The sequence below is a fragment of the Lampris incognitus genome, chromosome 3 (assembly GCF_029633865.1).
Source record: "Lampris incognitus isolate fLamInc1 chromosome 3, fLamInc1.hap2, whole genome shotgun sequence".
In the NCBI taxonomy this organism is placed as follows: domain Eukaryota; kingdom Metazoa; phylum Chordata; class Actinopteri; order Lampriformes; family Lampridae; genus Lampris; species Lampris incognitus.
This window is the reverse complement of record NC_079213.1, coordinates 22,864,587-22,885,428: the sequence shown is the minus strand read 5'-3', so window position 1 is coordinate 22,885,428 and position 20,842 is coordinate 22,864,587. Positions and strand designations below refer to the sequence as shown.

General features: G+C 43.3%; 3 non-coding genes across 3 annotated transcripts; all 3 read left to right on the top strand.

Moving 5' to 3' along the window:
• The first annotated feature begins 12,001 nt into the window (after nt 1-12,001).
• Nucleotides 12,002-12,073, top strand: trnah-gug (transfer RNA histidin (anticodon GUG)). The gene has a single exon. It is a non-coding gene; the product is annotated as a tRNA-His (tRNA).
• A 774-nt stretch (nt 12,074-12,847) lies between these two features.
• trnae-uuc (transfer RNA glutamic acid (anticodon UUC)) lies at nt 12,848-12,919 on the top strand. Its single transcript has one exon. It is a non-coding gene; the product is annotated as a tRNA-Glu (tRNA).
• Nucleotides 12,920-13,421: 502 nt separating this feature from the next.
• On the top strand, nt 13,422-13,493 carry trnah-gug (transfer RNA histidin (anticodon GUG)). Its single transcript has one exon. It is a non-coding gene; the product is annotated as a tRNA-His (tRNA).
• The last annotated feature ends 7,349 nt before the right edge of the window (nt 13,494-20,842 follow it).

The window sequence follows — 20,842 nt, the reverse complement described above, 5'->3', positions numbered from 1 at the left end:
TGGATAAGGGTTCTTGCACATTAGCGCGGGAAGGGGGGACTGCAGCCCCCCTAGTGGTGGGTGCAGTCCCCCCCCCAGTTGTGGCAGGTGGCTGTGTAACGTCTTAGACCCAACAGTATGCCTAACTTTTCCTAACGTACAAATGCAGAAAAGAAACAAAATAAAAAAAAACAAAACAAAACCAAACAGTGGTATACGGCTGCATGGAATGTACATTTTTAATATTAAAGTGAGTAAACACTCCGTTCATTCATTCCAAATCTTCACACGCACCTTACAAACAACAATGACATCATACTGCGCTGGGAGAGCGCAATGGCTGATGGGGCTGTTCATGTTAGATTTTAAATTGTGTCTTAATGATGTGGCGTTTGTGTTGTGGTTATTCTTGTGTTGTTGTTTTGGGGGTTCGACTCAGACTAAGTAGGAGACCGTTTACTGACTAACTGACTGTAGGACCGTGACTGGGACTGTCGGCACTTGTGAAATAGGGGTGGGGGTGGGTACTCGTTACGTTACGTCAAGTTCTGGTCCATTCTAGCCGGCGTCAGTAAAAGATCACTCCCGGGGTCGTGCGGTGTATGGGGGCGCTGGAGTTGCGATTAAAAAGAGATCTCTGCCTCTCCACTCATTCTTCCACGCCGGCTCGCCACAATACTTCTCGTTATAGTTGGCAGCCCCCCTACTTAAAACCTCTTGCCCTGCGCCTGTTTTTGCAATAAGCATATTTTCGACAGGCGGCGGTGTGAAGGCCAAACCGTGGTGCGTGCGTAGTATTGAGCTCATCAGTAGTGGTGGCCAGTCCTAAAAGACAATAGTCAGAAAAAGTAATAACAGAAAAATCAAATACATTTGTTAAAGACATCCCAATGCAAACTTAACAAAACCAGGCGCTGCCAAACTACAGCTGGAGTGAAGTGAAAGCACGTGTATTATGGTTTAGAATAACATGTTGGCAACCTTGATGGGACTGCTGGAAAAGAAATTGTTTAGCAAGTAATATGCAGCTCCTGACAGTAGACATTTTACAGAAGCGAATGCTGTCCATTGCAAGATGGCTCATTGCATTCTTGGGCATGTGCACACTGCATTGTGATCCAAGGCCTCTCTGGAAACAAGAAGACACTCGGAAAAGACAAGCATGGGGGATACATCTTATGCATTCCCCATGAGACCATCCAGCTTATATACCCAAATACAGATGCAGGACCTGGCTGATCTTTTGAACCTCACACGTACTGTACATACAAATATTGCATTTCATCTAAAATCTACACATTCATATTGTTATTTCCTAATGCAGCAATATGCAAAAATGTGCAACCCCTGTAGCTCAGAACAAACAAAATAAAAACAGAGCTGTTGTAATACTTCAATTACTCTTTGCATTCAACCAGCAGCTGAATTCACAACAGACCCACACCAGAGTCGTTGCTCTTTGTACCCTTTAAAAGTGACTAACAATGTAGCCTGGCCTTCCATCGAGCGACACAGTACATTGCATCATGTATTAATGGGGTTTAAATGTCTGGTCAAGGAGGTAATCCGTCTACTGTTACAGTCCCTTAATGATTTATGAGGGAGCATGGTGGGAAGGACCGAATCTAACTCGTATTTTGCATGATAAACATCTCGCCATGCCTGGTTCTGTCCTCACCAGAGTGTAAGAACCTGCAAAACGAATTTTTACCCTACGGTATGTGTGGCATCGCAACATCTGGGGGGAAAAAAAGCCATCTCCCATCCTGCAATGGGGAAATTTTGGTGATGCAGAGGTGCCATTTCGCTGGCAGTGTTGTGTATATCGTTTGACCTTCAAGATCCATCCATCCATTATCTGAACCACTTGTCTTGCTCTCAGGGTCACGGGGATGCTGGGGCCTATTCCAGCAGTCATTGAGCGGCAGGTGGGGAGACACCCTGGACAGGCTGCCAGGCCATCATAGGACTACCCTCAAGATAGTTCATCAAAATGTCTTTATGCATGCTCAATAATCCAGGTAAGAAAATCAAAGAAAGGCGAATCAGTTCATCTGGACACAGCATTTAGTGGGAGAAACATTTCATCACTTATCTAAGTGACTTCACCAGTCTCAACTGACTGCAGGTATCCCCACCCTTATAAACAATACAGTTGCATAACGACTGAAACCAACGATTGCTTTCATATGCAAATATGCATGTTCATATTCATATATTCATATGCAAAAGTTGTAATATTCCTAATCACTTCTACACAGGTTAACTTGTGTTAATGCCAGACATCATTGAAACACTGTTGGGCATCATTTTGAATTTTACAGAGTGGGGCGGCATGGGTCAGGAAGTAGAACAGGTCGTCCAGCAATCAAAAGGTTCCTGGTTCAATCCCCGGCTCCTTCAGAGAGCATGTCGAAGTGTCGTTGAGCAAGACACTGAACCCCCAACGGCTCCTGATGATCAGCTTGGCACTTCGCAATGGCAGGCTCTGCCATCAGTGTATGAATGTGAGGCATACATTGTAAGCGCTTTGAGTGGTCAGTTGACTAGAAAAGCGCTATATAAATGCAGTCTGTTTAAATAGGCATGGCCATTAACTAGACTTTCAATGGTCATATGTACTATTCACAAAGTGTACTCTTCACTCAAAGAAGGTTGAATCAGTTCATGTGGATACAACGTTTATTGAGAGATACGTTTCATCACTCAGCTGAGTGACATCTTCAGTCTAAACTGACTGCAGGTACCCCCACCCCATATAAACAATACAGTGCCTAACAACTGAAACTAACGACCAGTTTCACATGCAAATATCAGTGTGACCATTGATCATGTGTACTAGTCACAGAGGATTAGGGATTGTTGCAATCACAGCATTGTAAAATGGCGACGGATGTATAACGACTGAGACCAATGACCAGTTTCATGATCGGATACACCCATATTTGAACTGCGGTCAGTTTAGACTGAAGATGTCACTTAGTTGAGTGATGGAACGTATCTGTCAATAAACGTTGTATCCAGATGAACTGATTCAACCTTCTTTGATTTTCTGACCTGGATTATTGAGCACGCATCAAGACATTTTGTACACTTCACTATTCACACATCTATCTTTGACAGGGAAGGACGCTGGTTTGAACGGAGAGTCAAAGAGGCCATCTGTGTGAAGAGGGAATGATCATCCCTGAACTGGGGGGGGGGGGCTAAAAGTACATCTGCCACCATTTTATAATGCTGAGAGTGCAACTATTCCCTAATCCTCAGTGAATAGTACACATGGCCATGAAAATCTAGTTAATGGTCACGCCTATTTGCATATGAAACCGATCGTTGGTTTCAGTCGTTATGCCAGTGTTTATAAGGGTGGGGACACCTGCAGTCAGTCGAGACTGAAGAGGTCACTTAGATGAGCGATGAAACGTTTCTCTCAATAAACGTTGAGTCCAGATGAACTGATTCAACTTTCTTTGATAGTTCCCCAAAGTTAATGTGAAAGTTTTCCTTTAGTTTTTAAGAACGTTTTAAACAGCCCCGATCCCAGAGGCTCGTGCTGCGCTGCCCGACGCATACTAAGCCGCTCACTGCTTGTCATGTGGGGCGCCAATGTTCGAGACCTGATGTGTTTAGATTCATCCGCTCACTTTGAAGCGAGATGTTGCACTCGACAGTCTCTCATGTGAACCGATCACAAGACATTTGATTACAATACACGCATAACACACACACACACACACACACACACACACACACGCACATGCCCACATTCCCGTTTTTCATGCTTGCCACTTTTTTTTTTTAAATAAATAAACAAAAAGCTCCTTAATGAAAACTTGCTGGTGACAGCCAAGGTCGGCGAGAGACTAACAAGGTGCTTCGGAGGAGCCCGGCCTTGTTCAGCTGTTTCGGAGTCAGCTCGTCCGGATGAGGGACAAAGTGCGTTACGAAGTGAGTCGGCAGCCGGTGAAATCCTCTCGCTTATTTACTTCGCAGGAGCGAAGTGATGGAGAGGAGAGGGGGAGAAAAGGGAGGCAACGAATGTCAGGGGCGAGAATATTAGCTGTCACTCAGCCCCAACCTCCTCCGTGAGCCGGAGGGCAAGCTGCCAGGTAATGAACGAGGAAGGCAAGAAGGATCACACCGATGCGTCCGACAAGAATTCAGATAGCGAAGGTTCGACTCTGTCAGCCCAGTGAATGTGCAACAGGAGAGAAGACGAGAGAACATGCAGTGCTTTGGAGACGGCCGAGATGGAGCGAGGTCCAGGGAGGGTTTCATGTTCAACCAATCAATCAATATCAAAACCTGTGGGCTGATCTCAATGCAAACAGAATGGGCCTGTTTTTTATTTAACTTCACAGAAATCTTGCAGCAGTGTGTTTAGTGGGCAGAAAGGACAAGGTTCAATATATATATAGACGTATATATACAGGGAAAAAAATTTTGATTGTTGAGCACTTATAACAACACCATTGACGGTTTCGTTTTTTTTCCGAAACCATCAATGGTGTTGTGAGTGCTCAGCTAATGAGGAGCGGGAATATCAACACGGATACAGGAAAAAAGATTTGAATACATTGCAGTACAGGCCTGTTTCATGCGTCTCACACTCATCAGCTGCTAATGTGTTATCATCAGCACTCATCAGCTGCTAACACATTAGCAGCTGATGAGTGCAAGACGCACGAAACAGGCCTGTACTGCAATGTATTCAAATCTTTTTTCCTGTATCCGTGATTTTATATATATATATATATATATATATATATATATATATTACATATAAACTCTCTAACTATATCTCGACCACATTGTGGTCGTGGAGTATCAGGGGATCCTGTAAAGGCCAAATTGAAGTATACTGGATTTTGTCTTGCCAACTGTGGTCGCTACATGTTCAGGCTGCTAATGTGGAAAGTCCTTCCATTTTGATATCCCAATGCCTGTGGAGGTGATAAAGAGCTACATAGTTCACTATCAGACTAAGCAAATTTCTGAGAAACAGAACTTGCGTGATTGTTGAGAAGATGAGCAGCAAGGAGACTTTGAAGCGGTGCTGGGAGCCCATTATCAGGCGTTGGTTCCAAAGGTGTATAGTTAAGCCCTTAGGGCAGTCACTGGCAATGATAGATGGAAGCACTCTTGAAGAATAGGCTACGTGTGTTTCTTGAGATGGAGATGTGTTTAAGGAAATACAAAAAGATTATATGCATTTCCCGATTAGTACATGAAAGGCTGCTGCAAACATAAACTGGCTGGCAGTGCTAGAAATTAGGATTCCTGCTCGGGCTCAACTCCCGGTATGGGGATGTAATTTAGTCCCACATTTCACCTGTCAAATGGGTAGTCTCCTTAGCTTTTATAGACAGCTCGATTTTAAAATAAAGCTTGTTTGAATATCAGTGTCAACTGTGCCTAACGACCCTCGCGTTGAAACACAGGGCTACTGAAGATTCTTAACGGTGGTTCTGTGCATGCCTTCTTTTCGGAAATAATTATCTCCCATTCAACAAAGGCTCATACAGAGCTCCAAAGCTCTATTGTGTGGTCAGGGCTAGGGATGGGCATCGTTAGGATTTTATCGATACTACTACTCTTATCGGTACTGCTTATCGGTTCGGTACTTTATCGATACTCTTATTGGTTCTTTTTGATTATTATGCAAGAAAAAAACACTTAATTAAGAACAGAATCGACATTGCTTTATTATTCTATTATATAACTTTATATAAATATAAACAAATATTATTTATTCAGCAGCAACAGCAGCAGCAATGTTTTAAATGCATCTGAATTATAGACTTTATAATCAACATTCAACAACAACAAATAAGATAAAAAATAAAAGTAGATAAAGATAAAGAAAAAAAAATATTAAAAATAAATTTTTAAAGCAAAAGGCTAACGGAAGTTCAAACAAACAAGAACCTAGAACATTATCCTAACAGTTCTTCTGCAGAAAAATCAACAAATCTGCCTTCTCCGGCAGGAGTCGTGATCTCTCCTGACTTATAGTGTCCCCGGCTGTAGAGAAGACCCTCTCACTGGGGGTGGAGGAGGCTTGGGCACAGAGGTAGGTGGTTGCAAGCTGTGTCAGCAAGGGCAGAGTACCTCTCTTTTCCCACCACTACAAAGCAGGGGATTCTGACATGGGGATGGAAGGCAGGCCTTTGTAGAGTTGGAGTTCGTGATCAACTCGTTCACTGACGGACAAGGTGTTCTGCCGCATGGTGGTCCGCAGCTCCAGGTCTTCATCAGCAAACAGCTCCTCCAAGGCATTCCTTGGTTTGTAGAGTGGAGTGGCTGTCTCCTCCTTTCCTTCTTCTTCTGACTCCTGTTGCTGCTGGTCTGTGTCTGTGTGGTCCTGCTCCTCTGTGTGGCCCTGCTCCTGTGTGGCCCTCCTCCTCTGCTACAGCTGCCTCCCTCAACCGGTCCCAGGTGGCATCACTCTCCATCTGCCCTTTGAACCTGGGGTCCATCGCTGTCACCTCGAGTAGGAAGGCCTGGATGGTGTCTTCCTGGTAACGTCCAGAGAGATTCCCCCAAACCTTCTCTTTAATGCTCAACACAAACAGTGTGTCTTCCTCCTGCACTGTGAAATGGTCTTCAAGTTTCCTGAGGATCGGGAGGATTTGGCCACAGGTGGGAGTTTGTTCACTGGAGACGCACAGGTTGGATGTGTACATGACACGCATGAGTTGTACAAACTCCTCAGCCTTCTGGAAATCCTCATCTTTCAGCCGGCCCAATTTGTCCTTTTCCATTTGTTTCCTGAGTCGTGGGTCCATGGATGCAGCTTGGATTGCTGGGTATTGCTCCATGAATCTTTCTACCATAAGGAAGAGAGAATTCCACCTTGTTTTCACATCAAGGATCATTGTGTGTTGGGGAAGGTCTGAAACAAACAAAATTTTCATCACAGCACACTTGAATATATAATTAAATTAATTAAAATTTGATTGGGAATTTTAAAAAAATGCTTTAATAGGTTGAACTGGCTTCTTACCTAGGAGCTGCTGCTTTTCTTTCAGGACTGTTTTAGCCATGGATGACATCTTCATCCAGACAACCACTGCCCTGATTCTTCCTGCCCACCTGTCAATGGCACTGATCTGATAGATTTTGTGCGCTGCTATGTTCAGTGTGTGAGCAAAGCATCCGATCTTCAGGACATGGAGTTTCCTTATGGCAACATCCATATTAGCAGCATTGTCGACTGTCACTGCTACAATCTTGCCAACTTCTATGCTAAATTCTTCCAAGAATTTCCGTGATCTCCTCTGCCACTACATCTCCTGTTTGTGCCTGGTAAACAGCTCTGGTTTTAAGCACCTTTTGTTTCACACTGCCTTGGCTTGTGTAATGTGCTGTAACCGTGAGGTAGTGGTCCTGAGTTAAGCTGGTCCACCCATCAGTTGTAATGGCTAACTTTGGCACATCTTTAAGCTCTGCGATAACATTGGCCTTTTCAACATTATACCAGGCAGGAATCAGTGTGTTACTGAGGACATTCCTGCAAGGAGTGGTATATTTGCAGTTGAGAGCATTGGTCATCTCCCTAAAGTAAAGAAAGGATTGAATTATTGTAAATTTGTGTGGAGTGGTGGGAATAGCTGCTTCAATAACATATAACAAAGCTGCTCCCCTTTTTGACAACTATGTATTAAAAAAAACTCAATATACACTGACTGATTAGTTGTTACCTAAAGCCCTTGGACTCCACTGTAGAGAAGGGGTGCAGGCCTTTGACAACAAACTGGGTCACAGCCCTGTGACACTCGTTCACCCTATCCTCCGTCATCCTTCCACTAGCTGCTAGCGTGAAGGGACTTTGGACTTGGCTGGGACCGGTGGTGGTAGAGGGAGGAGGGGTGGGCTGGGACATGGTGGCTGCAGCCTCAGCCTGACAATCTACAAAAAGTTGTGAAATCTTTCAAATATTTGCAGCTAAACAATTAGCTAAGCAATTATATTTTATTCATTAGTCTATTCGTAATAATTCGTTATTAGCCTAGCTAACTCCATATCTATGGCTTATATATTTGTAGCTAAACAATTAGCTAAGCAATTATATTTTATTTATTAGTCTATTCGTAATAATTCGTTATTAGCCTAGCTAACTCCGTATCTATGGCTTATATATTTGTAGCTAAACAATTAGCTAAGCAATTATATTTTATTTATTGGCCTATTCGTAATAATTCGTTATTAGCCTAGCTAACTCCGTATCTATGGCTCATACGGCTTACCTGCAGTGGATGTGGATGGAACACTACGAGCAAAGCAGTCGAAAACTCCGCATTTCTTCAGATTAATACCATGTTTCGACAAAATATGTTTCGACAGATTGCTTGTATTGCCACCCTTACTGGCAAATGATTTGTTGCACTTGTGGCAACGAGCGTTGTTGTCATCGACTTTTGAAAAATATACCCAAACTTTTGAACGTTTAGTTCTTTCCGCCATGATGAGCCCTTGAGCAGAGCTGTCTGTGCGTGTGTCAGCGAGTGTGTGGAGCACAGCACAGCCCCGACCCTCGCGCAGTAAGAGAGAGAGACAGAGAGATGGAGAAAACGGCGAACAAGATTATGTTCGCGATGTTTAAATTCCTTGAAAAACACAATTGCCACAATATAAATCTCACTCCATGATTTCTCGAGTACCTACTGACTACCGATAGCAGAACCGAAAACGTCGGATCTTAAAAATGCTTCGGTTTTTACTAATTTAGAACCGGTTCCCGTTTAGAACCGGGTTTCGGGGGGCATCCCTAGTCAGGGCTGGTCTCAGTGAACTAGGCAAAAGTGGGTCAGAAAGCCTCAGCATGCTGCGGGTGATATGCTGGCACTTGGTCACCTGGCTTCTTTCAGCTATTCTCGTTATTCTTGGAAGTGTCAAGTAGAAATGGGAAGTCAGTCATGGTTAGCCAGTGTCTGGAGGGTCAACACAATTTGTCTTTTGTGCAGTTTGTGTAAAGATTGTCAGTCAACTGACCCGCCGTGATCGTATAGTGGTCAGTACTCTGCGTTGTGGCTGCAGCAACCCTGGTTCGAATCCGGGTGAGGGCAGTGGATGTCGCGACGTTTCAGCTCGGCGAGAGCAGGTATTTCTGTGTCCTCTTGGGAGAAAACTCATAGTAGAACACTGAAACAACAACTTTCCCCCTGTGTACTAAAGACTATTGTGCCACTGTATGCGACAGGTTGATGTAACATGAAGGTACCATCAAGGTAGCACATACCAACTGGAAGTACTATTTTGTCCCAGGTAGGATGTGTGTGCATAATATTAAGTAGAGCAGATGCAACTATACATTGTGGCCTAGTAGCGTAATGGTTAATTCACCTGAATAAGCGTCGTAAGGTTCGACTCCTGGCTAGCATGTTTTAGATGGTAGAAATCATGTCTAAGTTGCCTCTCTGACCAATGACTACTCAAAACATTGGTTTACCTGCAGCGGAGGGGAGAAATATGTGGTTTTGTTATGTGTTCGGCAAATGGTTTTTTAATAGAGAATTTCACCGAAGCTTAAAGTACCCCTCCAGACATGTTTTATAATTCAAAAATACCCTGAGATGATTAATATGTTGTTTAACACGGTTTTCCCAAATAAAAAAGTAAGAATAGAAAAACTGAAAAGGGGCTGGAAGCTCATCTATCCTTTCTCCCTCATTGATAAATTCCGGATCTATGAATATGCAAATATCACGGGCCTCGCGCCCCGCCCACCACTGCTGGTTGTTCCAGGTTGACAGGTGAAACAGTGATAAGCATCAAATTGACTAGTGTCCGAGCAAACTTTGGGGAGATTCAGACATACATGTTTGAGCCTTAGTCAGACCCAGACTCAAGACTCTGTTACGCGCCAGAATCTGCGACTAGCAGATGAATCAGAATGGTAAGTGTAGTTAGCATCTTTTATTTGTTTATCTTGTTTGTTAGCTTGTAACAGGCAGTGGCTGACACAGAGATGGTTATGAAACATACAATAATATCTGGTATGATGATTCAGTGTGTTCACATTGTAACATTTTTTATTACCTAATTGCATACCAGAGGTCTAATCAAAGCTTGTAGAGAGATTTTTTCCGTCTGGCTGAGATTTTGATATTACGTGTAATATCTGTTTATGTTGATAACCAACCAAGTTTGCCTGGAAACTGGCTCATTGGCAGTAGTCTAAAATTCAAACTCGCCGGGATGTCAGAGCGAGGTGGCCCTCACTGTACTTCATTTTCAGAGGGAGAAAGAGATACTCTGTGTGGTATGAGGTTTCCATGACTTTCAAATTCATACATTCACCTCCACTATACTCTCCAATGACCTGGAAACATTTCAAGTTTCCTTGGCAAAACATCCAGGAGCTTTGTCGCTATCTCGCCATTCATAGCTCACCATATCTCGACCACACTGTCGTCGTGGAGTATCAGGGGATCATGTAAAGCCCAAATTGAAGTGTACTGGATTTTGTCTCACCACCTGTGGTCGCTAGATCAGGCTCCTGGTAGTGTCCCTCTGTTTTGATATTTCACTGCTTGTGGAGGTGATAAATGGCTACATAATTCATCATCAGACGAAGCAAAGTTTCTGGCAAATAGAACTTGTGTGATTGTTGAGAAGATTAGCAACAAGGCGACTTTAAAGCGGTGCTGGTAAAAATGTGGGGCCCATGATCAGGCATTGTTTCCAAAGGTGTATCGTTAAGTGCTTACGACAGTCACTGGCAATGATAGATGGAAACACACTTGAAGAATATGGTACGTTTGTTTCTTGAGACAGAGATTTGTGTAAGGAAATTTAAAAAAAAATGTTACATGCAGCTCCGAATTAGTACTTAACAAGTTGGCTGCAGTCAAACAGTGGAAGGCGATGTAGACTTCATATGGTCTAGCGGTTAGGATTCCTGGTTTCATCCAGGCAGCCCGCATTCAGCTCCTGGTATGGGAAGGTAATTTATTCTCCATAGGCCAATTGATATTTCATCAGTACATAGACTTAAAATTTGACGTTTCACCTGTCAAATCGGTAGTCTCCTTGGCCTTACAGACAGCTGTATATTAGAATAAAGCTCGGTTGCATATTTCTGTCCACTGTGCCTAACGACCCTCATGTTGAAACACAGGGCTGATGAACATTCTTAACGGTGGTTCTGCGCATGCCCTCTTTTTCGAATTCCTTCACTCCCATTGGTCAAAGGCTCGTACAGAGCTCCAAAGCTCTATTGTAGACTCAGGGCTGGTCTCAGCAAACTTGGCAAAAGTGTGTCAGAAAATCTCAAGCTTGTTGTGGGTGATATGCTGGCGCTTGGTCACCTGGCTTGTATCAGCTATTCTCTTCATTCTTGAAGTGTTGAGCAGAAAATGGTAAGTCAGTCATGATTAGCAAATATCTGGAGGGTAAACACAAATTGTCTTGTCTACAGTTATGAGTATGTGTAAAAATCGCCACTCCATTGACCTGCCGTGATCGTATAGTGGTTAGTACTTTGCGTTGTGGCCGCAGCAACCCCGGTTCGAATCCGGGTCACCGCAGTGGATGTCGCCAAGTTTCAGCTTGGCAAACAGCAGGTTTTTGTGTGTCCTCTTGGGAGGAAATTTATTGTAAAACACCCAAGTAAGATTTTTTTCTCCCGTGTAGTAAAGGCTATTGTGCCACAGCAAGTGATAAATTGATGTACCATCGAGGTACCCCATACCAACTAAAAGTATATTGTCCCAGCAGGATGTATGTGCGTAATATGAAGGACTGGAATTGAGCGGATGTATCCACGTATAGTTGCCTAGAGGCGTAGCGGATAAGGCATTGGACTAGAGATCAGCAGGTTCTAGTGTTGACTCCAAGCTATCTTGTTTCAGATGGTAGAAACCGTGTCTAAGTTGCCTTTCTGATCGATGACTCCTGAAAACGTCAGTTTACCTGTAGTTGAGTTGTGGAGGTGAGAAATACATTCTTGTGTATGGCGATTTGTGTACGGCTTGTGGGCAGTTATGTGTATGTTTAGGGATTGCCAGTTAGCTGAGCCGCCGTGATCGTATAGTGGTTAGTACTCTGCGTTGTGGCCGCAGCAACCCCGGTTCGAATCCGGGTCACGGCAGTGCAGGTTGCGAAGTGGCAGCTTGGCAAGAGTAGGTGTTTTTTCCTTTGGAGAAAATTCGTTGTAAAACACTGCAGTGCCATTTTCCCCGTGTACTAAAGGCTATTGTGCCACTGTAAGCGACAGTTTGAAGCAACGTCAAGGTACCATCGAGCTACCACATACCAAGTATCTTGTCCCATGCAGGATGTGTGTGCTTAATATGAAGGAATGGAATTGAACAGATGTAAGTACACGTTGCGGCGTAATGGATAATGCATCTGCCTAGAGATCAAAAGGTTCTAAGTTCCCGTCCTGGTTGCCTCATTTTAGATGATAGAAACCATGTCTAAATTGCCTCTCTGACCGATCACTCCTCAAAACGTCAGTTTACCTGCAGTTGAGTGGAGGGAGAGAGAGAAACATGTAGTTGTGTATGACATGTTTTATAATTCGAAAATACTCTTGAGATGAATATTTCATTATTTAACATGGATTTCCCAAACTAAAACGTAAGAATGAAGAAAAACTCTGAAAATGGGCGGGAAGTTCATGTATTCTTTCTCCCTGATTGAGAAATTCAGGATCTATGAATATGCACATATGACAGGCCTCGAGCCCCGCCCATCACCGCTGCTTACGCTAGATTGCCCCGTGAAAGAGCAGTGTGCATCAAGATGGTTAGCGTTAGAGCAAACTTCGTGGAGATTCAGCCATACATGCTTGCGCCTCAGGCAGACGATTAGTACTGGACAAGTTGGCCGCAGAAACAGTCGGTGGTAAAATAGGCTTTAGTACCATATGGTCTAGCGGTTAGGATTCCTGGTTTTCACCTAGGCGGCCCGGGTTCAACTCCCGGTATGGGAACACAATTTTGTACCCATAGGCCAATGATCCTTCATCAGTGCCGTATGCAGATTTAAGATATGACTTTTCACCCGTCAAGTAGGTAGTCTGCATGTTTTTTTTTTAGGCAGTTTGGTTTTAAAATAAAGCTATCTTGAATATCTCCTTCCACTGCTGCATACCGACCCTCATGTTGAAACACAGGGCTAATGGAGATTCTGAACGGTGTTTCTGAGCATCCCCACTTTTTTGGAAATAGTTCTCTCATATCCGTCAAAGTCTCACACAGAGCTCCAAAATTCTATTGTACGCTCAGGGCTGGTATTTGTAAACTTGGCAAACGTGGGTTAGCAAACCTCCGCCTGTTGCGGGTGATATGGCTTGTATTAGCTGTTCTCTTGATTCATGAAGTGTTGAGCAGAAAATGCTAAGCCAGTCATGATTAGCCAATATCTGGAGGGTAAACACAGTTTGTCTTGTGTACAGTTATGAGTAGGTGTGAAGACTGCCAGTTAACTGATCCGCCGTGATCGTATAGTGGTCAGTACTCTGCGTTGTGGCCGCAGCAACCCTGGTTCGAATCCGGGTCACGGCAGTGGCTGTCGCCGAGTTTCAGCTCAGCAAGCGCATATGTTTCTGTGTTTTCTTGGGAGGAAATTTATTGTAAAACACTTAAGTGCATTTTTTTTCCCGTGTATTTAAGACTATTGTGCCACTGTAAGCGACAGTAACATCAAGGCAGGGGTCGCGTTAACCGAGTATTTTCCGTCTTTGACCGATTTTTTTTAACAATGACGGAAAAATCTAAAGGCTGTCCGTCATTTGATCGATTAAATTCACATGCAACACTGTCAATAAACACACGCAGACCACCTGTTGTAAACCCCACTGTGCACTTGGTGGCGATTGTGCATCATTAATTAGCTCTGCATCTTGTCTTCTTCTTAAACATCGGATCACAAAGAGCCACGCATGTCAATAGCTCTGACAACGATCCATAGAGGATAAATTCTGAGTTTCATCACCAGCCAGTCAGACTAGCTTGGTCTAGTCAGAAAGGCACGAACTGAGGAAGCCTCTTGGACGAGAGGCGAAACGTCTTCACGGATATAAACCGAGTCCAGTTGCACTTGATTCAACTCCTTTGGATAACTTGTCTTCTTCGTTGCCAACTTGTTTTAAACAAGCTAAGTAGGCTATCACAAAATGTCACGGCAGCTGAGTGTTCGGAGTTTCTTTCAAAAGCCGAAGGTGGTTGAAAATCGAGCCGGTGAAAAAAAGAGGGATTGATGAGGTGGAGGTGAAGGCAAGAACAACCTGAAATTAATTCTGACTATGACGAACAGCCAGCGGCAGCTGACGACAACGAGCAGGCGGAGCAAGCAAGTGGTAGCAACCCCACGATCAAGAGAGAATACCGGGTTCAGTGGGAACAAGAATTCACCTGGTTGAGGAGGGAAGGTGGAAAAATGTTCTGCGATGTCTGCAGGAAAGCTAATGTGCGTAATGGATTTGTCCGAGGGTGCACTACGGTGCAGAAATCGTCACTGAATGGTCACGAGAGCAGCCGTAGCCACATTGAAGCTTTGGGAGTGGTTAACCAGCGCGTGACAATGGTAAGGCACGTAGATAAATCACAGGTTGCTTGTAATTAGGCATTGTTTTCAATGCTCCCCACAAAGTTGCGTTGCACATGGCGAATACAAACACCCCAAGCCACCTGTATCCTTAACTGTTACACCCGCTTCAGTCTGTCAGGTGTCCGAACCTGAACAGCGCACATACCTGCACCCACCACGAGACTGACAGTCAGATGGAGGATGCGCTAGCCAAGACCATAACCAGCGCTGTGAACGACCGCATCGCCAACAGCAGATACATTGGCCTTATAGTCGATGAAACTACTAACATCACGGCGGAGAGAATGCTGGTCACATACCTGACAATTCAGCATAAAGGGGAGCCTGAAACCGTGTTCATTAAATGTATTGTGGTCGATTGTTTTTGAAAATTAAATGCTATTAAATAGGCTATATCTCATAAAAAAATGAAATTAATATGACTGGTAATAATTGATGATGACCGAATTTTTATGACCCAAGAAAGTCTAGCGCGACCTCTGCATCAAGGTACCCTTGAGCTACTACATACCAATTAAAAATGTCTTGTCCTATGCAGGATGTGTAGTATGCTTAATATGAAGGAATGCAATTGAACAGATGCAAGTACACATTGTAACGTGATGGATAATGCATCAGAGTACACTTCCGAAGGTTCTCGTCTAGGCTACCTCGTTTTAGATGAAAGAAACCATGTCTAAGTTGCCTCTCTGACCAATTTCTCCTCAAAACGTCAGTCTACCTGCAGTTGAGTTGTGGAGGGGAGCAATATGGTAATGAAGGGTAATGAAGATTCTTAACAGTGTTTCTGAGTATGCCCACTTTTTTTGGAAATAATTCTGTTCTATTCTTGAAAGGCTCACACAGAGCTCCAAAACTCTGTTGTACGCTCAGGGTTGGTTATTGCAAACTTGGCAAACATGGGTCAGAAAACCTCACCCTGTTGTGGTTTAAATGCTGGCACTTGGTGACCTGGCTTGTATTAGGTATTCTCTTGACTCTTAAAGTGTTGAGCAGAGAAATGGTAAGTTAGTCATGATTAGCCAATATCTGGAGGGTAAACACAATTTGTCTTGTCTGCAGTTATGAGTATGTGTAAAGATTACCAGTGAGCTGACCCGCCGTGATCTTACAGTGGTCAGTACTCTGCGTTGTGGCCGCAGCAACCCCGGATCACGGCAGTGGATGTCGCCAAGTTTCAGCTCGGCAAGTGCATGTGTTTCTATGTTCTCTTGGGAGGAAATTTATTGTAAAACACTTGAAGTGCCATTTCCCCCCTGTACCAAGGGCAATCTTGCCACTGCAAGCTAAAGGTTGATGTACCATCGATGCACCACATACCAACTAAAACTATATTAGCAGGATGTATGTGTGTAATGTGAAGGACTGGAATTGAACAGATGTATCCCCACATAGTTGCCTAGTGGCGCAGAGGACAACGCTTCCGACTAGACATCAACAGGTTCTAGTTTGACTCCTGGCTGTTTTGTTTTAAATGGTAGTTGCCTCTCTGATCGATGACTCCTCAAAACGCCAGTTTACCTGTAGTACTTGTGGAGTGGAGAAATATGTACTCGTGTATGGCGATTTGTGTATGGCTTGTGTGCAGTTATGAGTAGTTGTGGGGATTGCCAGGTAGCTGGCATGCCGTGATCGTATAAAGGTTAGTACTCTGCATTGTGGCCGCAGCAACCCCGGTTTGAATCCGGGTCATGGCAGTGGAAATCGCGAAGCTACATCTTGGCAAAAGCAGGTGTGTTTTCTTGGGAGAAAATTCATTGTAAATGGCATTTCAGTGCGAGCCTTTCAAGAATAGAACGGGGGAAAGGCACTTCAGTGCCATTCCCCCCCCCCCCCCCCGTGTACCAAAGGCTATTGTGCCACTGCAAGCGAAAGTTTGAAGTAACGTCGAGCTAGTACATACCAACTAAAATGATCTTGTCCCATGCAGGATGTGTATGCTTATATGAAGGAATTGAGTTGAAGAGAGGCAAGTACACGTTGTGCCGTAATGGATAATGCATCTGATTAGAGATCAGAAGGTTCTAGGTTCTAATCCTGGTTCCCTCATTTTAGATGATAGAAACCATGCCTAAGGTGTCTCTCTGACCTATGACTCCTCAAAACGTCAGTTTACCTGCAGTTGAGTTGAGGAGGTGAGAAACATGTGCTTGTGTATGGCAAATGGTTTTTTTTAGAGAGAATTTTACTGAAGCTTAAAGTCCCCCCCCCCCCCCACAGACATGTTTTTAAATCGAAAATATTCTGCCCTCAGTATTACATTGTTTAACATGTTTTTTTCCAAATAAAACCATGTCTAAGTTGCCTCTCTGACTGATGGTTCTTCAAAACGCCAGTTTACCTGCAGTTGCGTTGTGCAGGTGAGAAATATGTAATTGTCTTATACTACTATGTTTGGCAAATGGCTTTTATAGAGAATTTCACTGACGCTTAAAGCACCCCTTCAGAAATGTTTTATAATTTAAAAACACTCTGAGATAATTAATATGTTGTTTAACATTGTTTTCCCAAATGAAAATTAAGAACTCTCACTACATGTTCACCCTCATTACTTGTTCGATTTCTTTTTCATTTGACATAGTGTTGGTGACTGCTAAATGTAGCTGGTGGTTGTAACAGTGGACGTATGGTACTTCTCTGTCCAATTTGTCCTGCAGAACCTAGTGCACACCACCGTGCTTTTCTGAAATCACCGATGCACCGTCATAGACTTGGCGAAGTATCTTAGACAGACCGAGTCCAGCTGTCTGTAACTCAGAGAGGATTGTGTTTGTTAGCTTTAACAGCTATGTTTAACAGGCAGTGGCTGACGCAGCGGTGGTTGTGAAATATATGCTAATATCTGGTACAATGTTACAGTGTTCACATTGTAATATTGTTATTACATATGTACATACCAGACGTCTAATCAAAGTGTACAGAAATATATATTCTTTCTGGCTGAGATTCTTATATTACAAGTAATATCTGTTTATGTTGATAGCCAACCAAGTTTGCATGGGAACTGGCTCATTGGCAGTAGCCTAAAATTCAAAACCGCCAGGGCGAGGCGGCCCTCACTGCACTTCAGTTTCAGAGAGAGAGAGAGAGAGCGAGAGAGAGACTTAGACTTTCTTAGTTACATGTACTGTGCGCTATGAAGTTTCCGTGACTTTCACATTCATTCATTTACTAAACTCCCCCACTATACTCTCCTCTGACCTGGAAACGCCTCAGGTTTCCTTGGCAAAAAGTCCAGAAGCTTTGTCGCTGTCTCACCCTTCATAGTGCACCATATCTCGACCACACTGCTGTTGTGTAGTATCAGGGGATCCTGTAAAGCCCAAGTTGAAGTGTACTGGATTTTGACTTGCCACCTGTGGTCACTACAGGCTCACAGCGGTGGTTATGAAACATACAATAATGGCTGGTACAATGTTTCAGTGTGTTCACATTGTAACATTGTTATTATGTAATTGCATACCTGAGGACTAATCAAAGTTTGCGGAAAGATATATTCCATCTGGCTGAGATTTTTATATTATGTGCAGTATCTGTTTACCTTGATAGCCAACCAAGTTTACCTGCGACTTGGCTCACTGGCAGTAGTCTAAAATTGAAAACCACTGGGATGTCAGGGCGAGGCGGCCCTCACCCTACTTGAATTTCAGAGAGAGAGAGAGAGACTTAGTGACATTACTTGGCAGCATTGAACATCCAGACTGCTCCTATTATCAATGATATTCACCAGCCTCCGCCTCCCCAATATCTGCACCTCCTCAGCTATACTGAACCCAGGATCACAAAACAAAACAGTTGTCCATACCCAATGCTGATCCACACAAGACACTGTCATAGTCGCAAAGCACAACTGTTGTGCAATTTTCTTGTGAACAAAATGATACAGGATAACCTTAATTTGTTATTGGAAGTATTGACTGAACTTTTCCCAATTGAATCACTAACTTTACATATTATTCACATCTTATTGGATTGGATGCTTAACATTGGCATTGTAAAAGTAGATACTTTTGCACCAGTTGAACAGCGCTAGCTTGTTTGAATCATGTTTTGAATTAACCAGCAACCCAGAAAGGCAAGATGACACATCAGAAACACTTAAAAACTTTAATATCAAAAGATTGATTTGTTTGAGCAGGTTAAAGGTGACGGAGAACATCTTACTTACACCTCTGTTGATGGTGTTTCCGTTAAAGCCTACCTCAAATGAAACCACATGGACGATACCAAGTGACAGAATACGAGAGAGAGGCTGAAACAAAATAGTGGTTGGGATGCAGAAAAAACAAAATTTGCCAATTTTATTACCAGTGAGGATTCTAATGTTGCTTTTAAAAACAGCAAAATCTTTAACATCTCACAACACCATATATTTTTAGATACACTCATTTGCAAACATTTTTGGAGAGGTTGCAACCCCCCTGTCCGAATCTACATAGATGGTACAGCTAAACGTGAAGCTAAATGACAGTTTGTGAGTAAGCCAGGCTCATGAGAGGCTTCACAATTTTTGACAATGGTTGATGATAACATTGCACCATCACAGCTCATTATTTGCATATTAAAAGACATAACATAAACCATAATAGAGCAGTACATATGTATCACTGATGTACGCAAAACTAGATTTGGTGTGCAAGAGAAAGTGAGATTTTAAAAAGAAATTTACTGCCAAATTGGCTTGGGGTGATATGCTGTTCAGTGGGATGGATGAGCCTCAATAATAATATGTTTTCAGTCCTGGCAATGTGAATTGTATATCCATCCACATAATATCAGTTGTTATGTGACTATGTGTTATCACGTGCTGTGCTGTATAGTATTGTATTGTGTTGTGTTGGATTGCCCCATATCCTATCTAAAGGGATTCCAATGCCATTCTCTGCCAACCCGCCCCCCCCCCCGCAAAAACCCCCCCACTTTCGAAGTCTTATTTATATGTAGATCAACGCTGATGTAGAGACATTTCTTGTTTAAGTGAACATCAGATACCGGGGGCTCAGCTCCATATGAAAACAATTGCCTGTGCCGTGCTATGAGACTAACATGACAAAAAGTATCCAAGTAAAATCAATTCTCTGTTAGCATGCCTCATTAGCCACACCTAAAGATAGCAAAAAAATGACACACCCCAGGGCAAAATATCTACTTCAGCATGCAATCACATTTGTCTCACACCATGCCACAATATCAAGAAAGATATTAAATGGCCTTTGTGTGCGTTAACTTGGTTGTTCGTTTACTGGGTCAACACCGCATATAAAGAGTACAACATTGTGACATGCTCTCTAATTTCCTTCCTAACAAGTTCTGGTTCAAAAAAACATAGTAAGTTTTCACTTACAGTACCCCTTCACTCAAAAACGTATTTTTCTTATGTTTGTGTCCCCTAAAATGTCTGGCCTTGACTATACTGACTTGTATCTGTGCCAAGTTTGTCACTAGAGCAACGTTTTCACATTCCTATACTGTAGGGAGAGCTGTCTGTACACTTCCCTAAAATCTAAGATTCAAACGTACCCCGGGCAAACTAGATTTGAGACGTCACAAATCCGGAAGCCAATCGCTGTCTAATATGCAAATGTAAGGCGGGAAGAGAAACCCGAAACCTTATGCGCAGAGCGGACTTGTTGGTACAGAGAGAACGAGTTCGCATTAGCACAGTGGAAGTTTTGACATAAACATGGTAGAGTCGTGTGCAATTTTTGGATGTAAACCGGACCCTGGAGCTTCCTTCTAGCTACCAAAAAAAAAAAAAAAATCCCTCTATACTACTGAAATGGTTGGAATTTATTTACAGCAATCGGGCTCACATGCCTACAAACCTGGAGGGACTGCATATCTGCAATGATCATTTCAGTGAGGAGTGTTTCCATTACCTCATGCAAAAGTCACTGGGTTTTCACAAGAAATTAGTTTAGAAGTCTGATGCTGTGCCGACTATTTATCCTGGGACTGTGACAACGAGCAGGAGTCAGTATGTAAGTTATGAATTTCTTTTACTCAACCGACAGTCAAATGAAAGATTTCTGCATGTAAAATATTTCCTTTGTGACTTATTAATAGCAATAGCTATTGTAACCGGTTATTTTCTTGCCCGGTGCGGGATTCGATACGGGGTGTACTGCACCACAAGGCGACATCATTAACCGCTCGGCTAAAGGGTCAGACCGGTTAGCTAGGGGCTGACGTGTGTTATTAGTAGTTTACAGTCGTCACCCTCCTCGGAAGCGCGCCCTCGCGCTTTGTCATTCCGCGCTCCGAAGAGACTTCTGAGGATCTGCACACTTCCGGATCCCACCGC